Here is an 11954-nt window from a genome sequence, read left to right as displayed (position 1 = left end):
TTTTTTTTTTTTTTTTTTTTTGCAGTTTTTGGCCAGGGCAGGTTTGAACCCCCCACCTCCAGCATATGGTGCTAGAGCCGTACTCCTTTGAGCCACAAGTGCCGCCCATCCGCCCATCCAAGTTTCTTTTTCAGTTTCTATCCTTTGTATCCTTTGGTTTCTATCCTTCTATCTGTCTCCCTTTGGAGGTTTACACTCAGAATCTCAATCTCACATTTAGTCAGTTCCTAATGGCAAGAGACATAGAAACCCATGAAAGAGAGATGGAGCTTCAAAGACCCCAGGGTGGTAGAACATTTACAGGCACTCACTGGGACAACTGGCCACTAACCAGGTCATCAGAGCTACTCTGCTTTATCTCATAATGCTCTCTGATCAGATTTTGCACAATTTCCAACAAACCCTCCCTATAAATACCTTGCCTCTGTTCTTGGCAACCTGAAAATGTCTATCACAGTGGTTTTAAACAAATATACAGTTACTGATTAAAATCAGAAAATACTTGGATTTTATAAAGCCATTCTTAATTTTTAATATATATATGTAACTTGGGTAAGATACTTCTGCTCTGAACAGCTATGTTCCTTTTGTTTTGTTTCAATGCACATCTTAAGAGAACTAGGACAATCAGAAGTTATCTCTATGATGTAACTTGGAAGAAAATACAAACAAGATACCTGGCCCTAGATGATAATTGGCAAAAAGCAAATAAAAAATGTCCAAAATGAACACAATTACAAATACCAGCCATCGAATACTTTCATTTTTTTTTAAATCAAAAGAAACACTTCCTTATATTCAAATCTAAGTTCTAATATCGACTCATCTCAGTAAGCCAAATTTCAAACTAAGGAATAATCCAGGGGCATCTGATAGCAAATGGAACACATAATGTGCTCTACTCATTTTTAAATTAGCATGCATAAAAGTTAAAGAACAAACACTTTCCCATAATTCACGGATTTCCACCTACTAGTACTCTTGTGTAACTGCTGTATCACTGTCCTCATAGTTAACTTACCCCATTAAAGCAGAGAAACAAATATACCCCTTAAATGTGCCTTTTTCATCTGCAAATGTAGAAACAAGAATGCTACTAATAATAACTAGTTTTGCATTAATAACTTCAACTGGTAGCAAAATGAGAGGAAGTCTAGAGGTCAAACTACAATGACATTAAAAACACAATAGAAGTATTGAGTTATTGAATGTATAGAGATCCACCCATATGGAAACCAGAAATTTCAAACTACAGCCAGAAGTTTCCAAATCTCTGACAAGTTGATCTATGCCCCCTCCTGATACAGTCATGAGCCAGCCTGACAAAGTATATATCACATTTGACCCCAAACATGGGGAATAAAACCAGATCACAGAAAAGTCACAAACTCTTTTCACAACTTGGCTGAAAAGTAAAAGATGGCAAGCCCTCATGTGCTCAGTTTTTTTCAAATAATTTAAAGTCAGGTGGGGACAAGAGAGAATAAGTATCAATATATACATCAGTTAACCATGAGATGACACCATCTTGGTTTTGACACGTCCATTTTAAAAAAGAAATTAGCAATAATATTAGCAGACATTTGTTGAGTAATTATTGGGCCAGCCTCTTTGTACACATTATTTAATATAATATCTATAGCAATTCCATGATAGAAATTGTGTTCTGCATTTTATATGTGATATTCAGTTATGCCATAAGCACAAAGCTAATAAGTGACAGAATAGGTAGGTATTCAAAAACTGTCTTGCCTAACACCAACACCCATATTTTTCCATTTTATGATGCTACCTTTCATAGTAGGTACTAAATACATTGTAATAAATAAAGAATTTATCAAACATCTGCTGAGGAAAACATGCCAAGAACTCCAGTCACCAAGTGTTCTATAAGAGACACAGTGTGTATTGCTACAGTCCTCTGATTCCTGGATTAATGTATGCAAGCAAGAATTTAAGAGGCAAATTCTGTCTACCATTTCTTAGCACATATTATTCTGTTTTCAGCATAAAGGAGTAATTCCTTTACTCCTTTGTCTAACTTTCCCCCAGTAAACTGCTAATTCCCTTGTCTAGACCCCAGGCACTCCTTTTCTAGACAGCTATAACCTCCTTCCTGCCAGTCTCCTAAAACCACGGCCAAAGCTATTTTCCATGCCTGCCTCTTTCACACTGTACTTTTATATAATTACATAAATGTGGGCAGTTCCCTTTAGGAGCTCGCCCTGCCCTCCCTGACTGCTCCCTCACCACCATAACCCAGCTGTTTTATATATTATGTATGGGGGAGGCTATTCTGCACCCTTCATCCTAGACAAGCTGGCTCCTTTACTTTTCTTCTCATCTCAAAGGTTCACACAAACTGCTCCTGGTCATATTTGCACAAGGGGTTGCCAAAGAAGAAATGCAAGGTTGGTAAAGGGCTCTCTTGAATTCCATGAAGACTTTTAAATATATCTCCTTCACTATTCACCCCCAGGGAATCCCTTTGCACCATATTATTGAATTTGGCAATCAGCTGGAGGTGAAGAAGCCATTCCAAAGGGATTTGCAAAATCAGCTTTTATTCTGAAGTGGCCTGATATTCTAGGAAAAGGAGGGGTCCAGTTAGAATAGAAACTGGCCTTTTCTTTTCCCTGACTCTACCTGTTATCAGTATTTTTCCTTGTTTTCTAATCTACAACTCAAAGAGAAAGAACTCCAGCTGAGGGTACAGAGTTGATACTCCTCTAAACCAGATGATTTATTCTTTTCCATTCACAGCCACTCCTTGGCCAAACTGCAGAGCATTTGTTAACTTACTCTACATAACTGTCAGTGTAACAGCCAGGGAAACAAACTCAACTACAGTCAGCACTTTACCACTGGCATCACAACATGATGTGTGTTCGAACACTTGTAGAATCTCTCATGCTCTTTTTTTTCTGGGACTGCAATTTGTAAAGCCACTTGCAAGCCAGAAGCTGCTAGGGTCCATATTTGTCACTGTGTGGAAAGAACTTGCCTGAAAAGGAAGACAACACAAAATAGAGCCAAGAGGAGAGAGCCCTGCCAACATCATGTGAGCTCTTGGATTCCACCATGCCTGAAGATACTACCATCCCTTGGACTTCCTAGTGAAGCAAGCCAATAAATCTCTGTGCTTCTCTAGCTTAAACAAGGAGAGTCGAAATATTTTTGTCACTTGCAATTGTGTGAGCTCTAAATAATAAACAGTGTGTAGTTGAGAGAAAGGACGACTGTGTGAGGTGTGTTTCCCAATAGGAAACAGATGGCACTCTCAAATTGGATAATTTTAGAGAATTTTTTAAATTGAGTTCTGTTTACAAAAGTTTAGGCCTGGGTTGGTTGGTTAAGGTGGTGCTGTGATCACCCTTGAGCATGAAAGGAGAAGGAGAGGGAGCAGTTATCAAAACATGAAAGGGAAGATTCACGTAAAAAAAATTACCCCACCCCCCAAAATCATGTTAAGTCAAGGGACACGCTGCTAGCTTAAAGTGAACTCAGGAAAATAACCAAACAAATAAATACACTGATCACACTCTATTTGTAATCTCCTGCCTGGGAGGGGGCACTGGCCATACTCAACTGAAAGGCACAGAAGCCTATGATGCAATCCATGCAAATCTGTCTCTCAGGGCAGAGATCAAGGTGTGTAAGGGTGAAAGTTGACCCAGGGTTTCCAGTGAAGGTATTTAGCACAGCATAGATGTTTTGCTCCTCACTATTCACTCTTGTCCTTCACCCCATTGAGAGATACAAATTCCTCTCATCTTTTATATCATCATGAAGTGATGTCACTTCCATTACACTACCACCTGTCTGTCAAAGTCACCACTGAGTGTGATTGTTGCACAATATCTGTATTTCTTTAGCTACTGCCAGCAAAGCATGGAGATCGATCCATAAATCAGACCTATACTTTCGTCTCCATAATTAACTAGACCCTGTGAACTACTCATGACGTCATAGCTATGAATGAGGAAAAGATTACAAACAATAGAAGCAGGCACAATATGAGGCTGAACTACCTGCTCTTATAAATATGCTCAGGACTGGACTTGTACATACTCCCCATATTCTATAGTATAATATTTTTATTCATGTCCAAATTTCCAAATTTAAATTCTGTGGATCAGAAAATACTTCATATATAACATAAAATTGAAATTGCATAATCATTTTACCACCCATGGCCAAGTGCTTAGTATTTACCAGAGCCTATAGCCTATAGCAAGCTAGAAGCTGAATTTCAAATAGCAAATAGTTGTCAGAAAAAAAGAAAAAAAAAAAAAAAAAGGTGGAGCTTCATTTCAGAACCCTAGGTATCTATGCTAGTGATTGTCCTATTTGGTTTTCCAGAGGCTCAAAGAGCATCTTTGCCTTCCTTAAATACTTCCTTCCTTAGTAAGTGTCCTATGTTATGAGGCCTGGAGAGCAGAGTAGCCTGCACTGCAAACACAGACCTTTACAGAGTCCATTCTTCCTATAGGTCCCACTCACAACAGATAACTTTATGAATCACCAGTAAATAAGTGAGAAGATCATACTCAAATATATGCATTGCCTACAAAATCCTCACTGATCCTAGGTGGGTCCCTTTTGCTAAGTGGTCAGTATTGTGAAAGGTGTAGGAACTTATCTCTTACTTCAGAGTGGATTTCAAATTACACCCACTGGCCCTACTCAATTTCAGACTCTAAAATTTTACTTTTTCCCCTTACCTTCTAGAATGCATTTGTCTTTACCAAGACATCTAAAGTGCTTGCTACTTCTCGCTTAACAAACCCAGTTAACATACTATCATCATAGAGTAGATGAATGAGATGTTCAGTGAAATAACACAATGATCAAGGTCCAGATTATTGTATAAGGCAGAGGAAGAGAGTGGACATAGCCCTTGGGGAAAATAGTACTGGTATACTGCAAGCCCTGCCATGTAGAAGCAAACTGTTGCTTCTCCTCACTGACTGAATAGAAGGACACCTCAGTGGCAAATAGAATCAGTACATGATCAAGTTTGCTCCGGTCAACTGTTATTCCCCATGACACTTCTAGCTTTTGCACAAGCCAAATAGGCATGTTAAATAACATATGATAAACATAACCACCATTTCATTTCTCACAGTTGTTAAAGTGACTCTAATCTCTGCAATACCTCCAGGAATGAAACATTAATTTTAGTTCATCGTATCATTGTGGATAAAAAGAAGGCAGACCCAGGCAGTTCCAGGGGTATTCAGTTGACTTTTTCTACTGTAATATTCTTTATTTCATAGGTAATGGCACCAATATGGAAATTTTGCCTCTTACGAAGTATTAATTCCCTAAACTTTTGGGAGAAGAAATTAATTGAAGTATTTATTCTCAATCCACCTGAAGCTACTGTTAGATTTGAGCCAAGATTCTATCCATTACCTGTCTTCTGTTCATTAAGAAACAGCTATTTTGAGTCTCTAGAGAATGACTTCTTTCATAGAAAAGGTCTAATGGCTTTCAGAAAGTCTGGGCATTTACCTTTCCTGAGTGCACAGCCATTATAGCAAATAGCTTCAGATCAATCCTGGGGAAGTCTTCAGAAAAGATTTACACAATTGATAGATCCCTCAAAGAGACCTGAACAAATTCTCATTTAAAAGACTTCAGGTATTTGAACCAACTTAGATTTAGAAGCTGGAGAGAAGTCATGAAGCCAGCCCACATGAAAGACACAAGTTAGGTTTCTGCACTGTGAAGCAAAAATATTTTCAGCGGTTCTCAACCTGTGGGTCGCGACCCCTTTGGGTGTCAAACAACCCTTTCACAGGGGTCACCTAAATACAGCTCCATATTAGATATTTACATTACAATTCATAACAGTAGCAAAATTACAGTTATAAAGTAGCAATGAAAATAATTTTATGGTTGGGGGTCACTACAACATGAGGAATTGTATTAAAGGGTCATAGCATTAGGAAGTTTGAGAACCGCTGGCTTACATATATCAAACAGCCCTTTGGTAAGCCTCCCATCTATTTATTTCTAGGGACTTTATGTTCAATTAAGCCTTGTCAGAGTTCCTTGTAGATCAAAATTCTATGATTATTTTAATCTTATGGCTTATTATGGTAATAGTAACCACCTCTGAAAGCTAATTGCTATTAAGTCTGAGAGTCTCACTACTCACATTGAGATCAGCGAACCCAATTACATTACATTATCCTCTCCATTATCTCTGACCTAAAAGGACCCATCATTAAAGTTTTCAAGCATATTTATGTCTTCACACCAATGTGTTTAATAATGCTTTAGTGAATGTTAAGTCTTTTGGGTATTCCTAAAGGGTACGATTAGAAAGTTGCTAAGTAGTTTTGTTTATATTTATTCAAATATTGCTGTCTTCCTAATCCTTAGGACTTTTTCCTCTGCCATATGACAGGCAAGTTCCACAGATGAGTCCAGAATTCAATTAACAAATCTAGCACACTATTAGTACAGACTGTTTCCCCAAGTAAGATAATTTCAAAAGAATTTGTAGGGTTAAGGTTCTCAGCCTTGCCGATGTCTGCTCAAATGTCTCTAACTCCTGTCGTAAGGTACAACTTCTTCCTTACCAGTTGCCTTAGATAAGAAATCTGGCGGATTTGAACATTTAACTGATGTTGCAACTCCACATCTCTTGTAACCAAATCTGCAGCTTGTGCCTTAGCCAATTATGCCCTGTATTAATAGACGAGGAATTCTTTCAAAGCTGCCATAGAGGTCTCTACATGTATTTCTTAGTATCTTAGTTTCTTTTTGCCCTAAGTAAAATCTTGAAGGAAAAAAGAAGCTAGCTTACTTCATGATCTCTATAATCTCCATTGTTGCCATAGTGATCTCCCAATACTATAACTCTGTCTGCAAATCACCCTATTGTAGGAGATACCTGAAAAGAAATACCTAGTACTAAGGGAATGGGGGAGAGATTGGGCTCTCATTAAAGAGCACGAGAGCATGTAGCACATAAGAGCACAAGAGAACATACATCATTGCTTGGTAGTCTCCACACCTGTGGTGTACATAGCCACAGAATCACTTCTATAAATAGCCATGGGAGACTATAGCCACGGGAGAAGCTAGTCAGGGCTCTTCCTCCTACTTCGACTGACTGATGGACCTTGGAGGTGCTCTGGCACCTCTGACTTGACTGAGACAACTGGCTTCTCCTGATGAAGCGTCTTACCTGACCCCAGCACTTATGGGGAGCCATACCCCGAGCGAGAATGCACAGCAGTCCGTGGCCTAGTAGTTTCATGGGTCAGGGCTGGCAAACTAGCATCCCGACTCCGACACCCTATTCCACCTTAAATAATAATTTGGTGATAGTAATGTCTTTCCATGCCATGGATTAACCATTCCCCCTTTTCCGTGATAAGATGATTATCCCTATACTCTACACATTTAAGAGAGACTCAATTCCAGAATCGCATCTGCAGATCCTGTTTCCTGTGGCCACTTCCAATACCAATTAAGTCCTAAATACAATTCTATATATTGTAATATTTAGGGTCACAGGCAGAAAGAGATGGCACACCTGAATAGCATCATTCAAGGAAGGCTTATTTACAAAGGGACAATCTACCAAGATGGGAAATAGGAACAGACTTAGTCCATTTTATGCTGCTGTAAAAGAATGCCTGAGGGTGGGTACTTTGTAAAGAAAGGAGATTTATTTGACTCACAGTTTCCTGCAGGTTGTACAAGAAGCATGGGACTAGCATCTGCTTCTTGTGAGGGATTCAGTGAGTTTCTCATCAAGGCAGAAGGCAACGGGGTGGCAGATCTAGCACATGGGAAGAGGAGAAAGAGAGAGAGCAAGAAAGAGGGGCCAGGCTCTTTTACACAAACAGCTCTCTCCTGAACCAAGAGAGTGAGAGCCCATCTTGGGGAAGGCACTAAGCCAGTCCTGAAGGATCCATCACCATGACCCAAATGCCTCTCTCCTCCAACACAGAGGATCCAACTTCACCATGAGATTTAGAGGGGACAAACATCTGAACTATACCAGGAAAAACACAGGTGAGAGTGCATCATTCCAGGTTTTTGTTACCACACATACTCTGAACAGGACACTGAGAGCAGGAAGCAATTTTCAGAGAGGAGAAGTTGAGAGACACATATAGAAGTCCACTTTTACAGGCTCTGGTGAAAGAGTATTCCAGCAAAAGGTCAGATGTGCAGAGTTTGCTGTAAGACTGAAGTGCGCCTGGTACCGTGGAGGAAGAGCTCGTAGGCCGGTGCCCAAGACCCAGTGAATACGGGTGTCAGGGAGGAGGAGGAGCTCAGGGAGTGTGTAGAAATTTTAAGATTTGTAGACCATTTTGGGGCTTTTGTTTTTACTATCTATATGAGGGGAAGATTTTAGAAGTTTTAAGCAGAATAATGACAAAATCTGATTTATATTTGAAAAGGATGGCAAAAAAACTATCAACAACAGACATGGAGACAAGTTAGAAGTCGATTTGGGTAAAGGGCAGTGTAGAGGTGAGGGTAGTTCAAAGAGGCCAGCTTCTGAATACATTTTGAAAATTAAACCTGCTAGCAATTGCAAAGGAGTTGAATATGAGTTGTGAGATAGGAAGGAATAAAGAGTAACCCCAGGTTTTTGGACTGAGTAACTTAAGAATCAATTTGCCACAGACAGAGGTGAAGACTATCGAAAGAACTGGTTTGGTGGGGACTAACAGGAATCCTGTTTTGTACAAGCTAGGCTTGAGATGCTTTTGGAAAGTCAGGTGGAGTTGGGAAATAGGTAACAAAATCCATGGTCTGGAGTTCAGGGGAGAAGCCCAGGTCAGAGATATAAATATTGAAGTGTTAACACACTGATGGAATCTAAAGCCAGTTGTAGAGGAGATCACCTAGGGAATGAATTATCAACAGAGAAGAGTATAATAAATTTGAAATATGAACCAGGCTCTGAGCAAATTTTATCCTAACATCATTATTCTGAGGATCTTTTAAATTGAGAAATGCCCAGAGACTATTCAATTTCTCAGGGGAACTATATAAAATTCTCGTTTAAGGTTGCTAAATATCTTGGCCAAGATGCTGAAGAAGAGCATGAATATGAGAGAAGATGCAATCTCATTAGACTTATTTTTTTTATTCCCTCAAGTTTCACACATTTAAAATATCATTAAGTACTTCACAGGGGCGTCACCGGGGCTTCCAGAAGATGAGCAGGCATAGCCAGTGTTTAGGACTTTCAGTGAAAAACCTTTTGTCTGAGTCTAATCCAAAATAATACCACAAGATTTTCCTCAGCAATGCTTTGGAGGCCATAGGGCATAGAATTAATATACATCCACCAGGGACAGCAGCTATGTGTATAGTGTGTTCCCAAATAAAGTCATCAAGGCCCAAGACCAGCCTTGGTACTTTTGAATAAGAATTTTTGTCCAATTCCTAGCAGCAGAGCTTCTGATGGCACCCTCCACCCCAGGAATCTGAACCGTGAACCCTTGAATCAATCCAACATTCTGATTCATATTGAAAAATGGAAAAAACTGTTTTGACATATTTTTGATTGTTGGTAATATTGTTGATATTTTTAACTGTTGTTGTTCACCATGACACTCCAAACAGTCCTGGTGTTTGCCCCAGTTTGCATTTGGAAGATAACAAGGAATGGATAGTAAATGACTTGTCCAGAGTCTCAGAGCGCTTAAGTCAGAAATTGGCTCTCCTGACTCCAGCCCTGGATTTACTGCTTGGTCTTTGCACGTCACCAAAGGATGGCTTTAAAACCATGCACAATCACCACCAAATGTCACTTTTATATACACTAATAAAATGAGAAGCGGTTTTGAAGCCAGTTTTATTTGGAACCCTTGCTCCCAGTGGCTGTTTAGCCTTCAAATGTCGAGTATTACTTTCCCCATTTTGAAAGATAATAAAGAAAGAGGACAGAAATAAACCTTGGCTGAGACTTAGAAAGAAAAAAAAATTAAATATATCAAGCAATATACAACCGTGAAATCCTTTACTGGAGGGTTGTCAGGACATACCATATATTATTTTGTGACCATTTAGAAATAATATAAAAATGACCATTTCTGCTTTGCTGACATAGTTCATTGTAGCTCCCAGGAGTACAGACAACACTGAACTAGGCGACTAAAGAACTTCCAGCATCTTGTCCTCCTCGCAAGCCCGCGCATAACCTCAAGCAAAACTTAGTATCCTCACTGGTAAAGTAGGATTGTAACACCTCTGCCTACTTTACAAGTAGTTGGAAAGATCAGATAAAATATTGCATACTAAGGTGTGAGCATTAAATAAATAATAAGTAATAATAAATATTAAATAGCACCATATGCTAGGCTCTAACGGACTCACAGAATCTCTAAGTATTTTCACTAATCTCTTTTATATCCAATATATTCAAGGATTACAAATGAATCGTGATTTGTTCTTACATGGATGTGAAAACTGAATCATGACCATGTTCTCAATCACCTACACTGCCCAATAATGATCCAGGTCTAAGGAGTCCAGGACAGGTGTCTGCAGCTTCAAATCTACAAATGAATTGGGACAGGAACTATGGAAGTCCTAGAAGTCCACACAGAATCCAGGCTTTAAAATGGCAATGTGATTAAAGTAGAAAGAAAGGTAGTAAATATTGAGCTGGTTAGGAAATGAGTTTTGAAGCAGTGTTTGCATAGCGATCACACTGCATTTGTGCCTAACAAATAATGGATGCATAATATATGTAATGTATGATATACGCATAATGCAAATGAAATATAGCTAAATTTTCTTAAAATTCTTTGTTCATAATCTTCAGAAGGTAAGATAAATGGCCATTATCTGTAGCAAAGTGTGCATCTGGGAGATGAAAGCTGATAGTAATCTTGGGGGGTATAATAACGTGGTTCTCTCTAGTACCATGGCCCAGTACTGAGTGGTACCTGTTCAGGCAAGTGGTAGGCAGAGATGAATCTTTAGATTTCCCCTTCCTCTCTTTGCTTTCTCCGTGCTAATCGCTTTTCTCTTCAACCTCCTCTCCTCACTTTCACTTCCATCTCTCCTCTTCTCTTTCTCTTCTCTCCTCTTCCTCTCTTTTCTCATCTTTCCTTCATTGATAGCCCTTCTCCACCTTCTCACTTCCCTCTCCTGCCTTTCCTCCCCCATTTCTCTCTTTCTCCCCGTCCCCATCCTTTCCTCATCTCTGTCATGTTATTTGACCTCAACCTGCTAGCCCAATGCCCCATTTCCTGCTGATCTAGGAGCCTTTCCTCCCACTCGACCTAGGTCTTGCCAGAGAATCCCCTATGCCCATAGCCTGCCAGGCTTCCTGTTGGAAAAGATTGGAACCCCAAAACCAAATCTGCTGTTCATGTTTTTCTAACATTGCCTAGCTCCGCACAGCAGAATGGACCCCTTGATTCCAACATTGGCACAAACTCCCTCTAACATCTCTGTACCTCTGGGAATAGAGCACCTGGAGCCCTGCCTCTTGCAGACAGGAGGACTTCCCCAGCCCATCTCTGACTGGTCCTGCCATGTTCGCTGCTGCCCCCCAGCGGTCTGCTGCAGAGGTCACCACATGCTCTGAATTCAGGCCTCCAGTTAAAACACCCACACTTGAAAAGCTTATTACAGTCCAGTTGAAGAGACAACAAAGCTGTGTAGAAAGAAACTGGAAACACAGGGGAAAATAAGGACCAATGTGGGGGTCTAGAAACTAAGATGAATGCAGAGAAGAAGAGATTAATATGGGATTAGGCAGTTAGAATGACTTCACAAAGGAGAAGGAACTTGAAACCAAATTTGAATGGGTAGGTTTAAGTAGAGAAGTTATGAGAAATATATACACAAACAGGGCATTACAATTCAATTCATTATGGAGGAATAAAAAATGAAAATTTACCTAACCTATAGACTGAAGAAAATCTGAGAGGGGAAAGATATGAAAGTGTTATGGG

This window comes from Otolemur garnettii, unplaced genomic scaffold (genome assembly GCF_000181295.1).
Source record: "Otolemur garnettii isolate 467f Iridium unplaced genomic scaffold, OtoGar3 scaffold00103, whole genome shotgun sequence".
Taxonomy (NCBI): Eukaryota; Metazoa; Chordata; class Mammalia; order Primates; family Galagidae; genus Otolemur; species Otolemur garnettii.
Note: the sequence above shows the minus strand (reverse complement) of the source record.